Source organism: Calidris pugnax, unplaced genomic scaffold (assembly GCF_001431845.1).
Source record: "Calidris pugnax isolate Ruff unplaced genomic scaffold, ASM143184v1 scaffold15, whole genome shotgun sequence".
In the NCBI taxonomy this organism is placed as follows: domain Eukaryota; kingdom Metazoa; phylum Chordata; class Aves; order Charadriiformes; family Scolopacidae; genus Calidris; species Calidris pugnax.
The window spans coordinates 208,902-211,098 of NW_015090774.1; positions in this window are offsets into that span (position 1 = coordinate 208,902).

The window sequence follows — 2,197 nt, forward strand, 5'->3', positions numbered from 1 at the left end:
CACGCTCCCCCCCCGCCCCGCTTCAAGCTGGGGCGCAGCGTCCGCTCCTTACACACGGAGCCCGTTTGGGGGCCGCTGCCGGCAGCTCCTCCCCCCCGGCCCGCCCCCGCCCCGTGGGACCGGCAGCCTCCATCCCCTCTCCGAGGGTGATACCGAGTGACCCCCCGGCCGTGCCGGGCACCCCGAGGCGGGGGGACCTTCGGCTCTCGGTAGCGGGGTCTGCAGCTCGAGGAACGGGAGATGCGCGCAGCCGAGTCGCGACAGCGTGCGGGGGTCCGGGGGGGTCGCTGCTGCCCCGGGCTCCGGCAAGGCCCCCCCCCGGCCCAGGTAAGCCGACAGAGCAGAGCATCCCCCCCGGTGTGTGCTCACGGTCCGGGGGGTGCGGGGGTTGCCGTCCGTCCCGTCGGCCGCCGGAGCCCTTCCGCGGTGTCGCCTTGTAATAAGGTGTCGCCTTTATTCCAAATATTTACACCCGGGCGGGCCGGGCCGGGCCCCCCCACCGGCTCTCGAGGCGGCGGGGCCGCGGACGGGCCGGTGGGACAGACACGATAGAAAATAAAATTAAAAAAAAATAAAAAAATAAAAAAAAAAAAAAAAAAAAAAAAAAAAAAAAAGGGCGAAAAAAAAAAAAAAAAAAAAAAAGGGAAAAATTGCACCAATTCCCCTCGGGGCGGGGGCAGCGCGGCCGCCCCGTCCAGCCCGGGGGCTCGGTCAGTCTCGGTGCCGGCCCAGGATTCCCCCGGCCTCCACCGTCACCGCCTCAGTCCCCCACGTCGATCTCTTCCTCCGAGAGCTCGGCGGCGGCCGGCGGCGGTGCGGGTCCGGGTCCGGGTCCGGGTCCGGGACCGGGTCCCGGTGGGCGCGGGGGGTCGGGCATCGCCGCCAGCTGCTGGAGGGCGGCGGGGGGCAGCGCCTGCAGGGAGGCCACGTCGGCCCGCAGCTCCTCCAGGTCTCGCTTGAGTTTGGCCCGACGGTTCTGGAACCAGGTGATGACCTGTGCCGTGCTGAGCGCCAGCCGCGCCGCCAGCTGGTCCCGGTCCGCCGGGGACAGGTACTTCTGCCGCAGGAACCGCTGCTCCAGCTCGTAGATCTGCTGGTTGGTGAACGCCGTCCGCGATTTGCGCCGCTTCTTGCAGGCCGGGCGCTGCCCCAAAGCGCCCAGCGGCTCCCGACCTGCGGGGACAGCGGGCTCAGCGCGGCGGAACCGGCACCGGCACCCGCACCCAGCCGGGCCCGTCCCGCCCCTGCCCCGCCAACCCTCGCCTGCTCGCCGCCGGCCCCCTCCCAGCCGTGAAACGCCGAACCCGGTCAAACCCACCCCAGCCGAGCAGCCCCCCAGCCCAGCGACGCTGCCCGGGCCCGGTACCGGCAGCCGAGAGCTGGCTCGCCCCACCGCCGCTCCCGCCTGGCCCCGCGCCGTTCCGCAGCGGACTCCGTCCCACCGGAGCCGCCGCCCGCTGCGGCGCGGGGCCGAGCCCACCCTTGTCCCGCCGGCGGCGCAGCCCGGCAGTCCCGGGGCTCCGGTCCGGCTTCTCCCCACCGGCGGCTCGGATGGGTCCGTGAGCCCGGCCCGCTGCCCCGGGGCCCGCACGGGGAGCCGGGAGCGGAGCCGGGAGAGGAGCCCCGGGCGGCGGAGCCGGACCGGCAGCACGGAGCGCGGCAGTTCGCCCGGTCTGCTGCCCGTGCTTTCGCTCAACGATTTTCAGGAGCCCCGGTGCCGGCGGCACCGGGTCCGTGCGGATCCCCCGGAGTCAGGTCCCCGCCGCCGCTCTCGGCACCGCCGCCGCGCAGCCCCGAGGCCCCGGTCCAGCCGACCTCCGGCGCTGCTGCCGGTGGCGGAAAAGAGAAACCTCCGGTGAGAAGCGGCTCCCGTCAGCCCGCGGCATCGGCAACGGCCCCACATCGGCCGCGGGGGCCCGATCCCAGCCCGTTACAGCCCCTCCGCCGCCGACCGGACGGATCCGCCGCTCAGTAACGCGGATCCCGGGGAGCCCGCACGGTCGCTCCGTGCCTCCCCCGTTAACGGCTCCAGCTCTCTTCGCCGCTGAGGGGCCCCGGTGCCGCCCTGCCCGTCCCGCTGCCCGCGGCGGGGGGCCCGCACCCCTGGGACCCCCGGCCGCCGCCCCCACCCGCCGCGGGCTGCGAGTGGGTCCGTCCGCGCAGCGACCTCGGTCGTTCATTACCGGAGCCCCAGGAT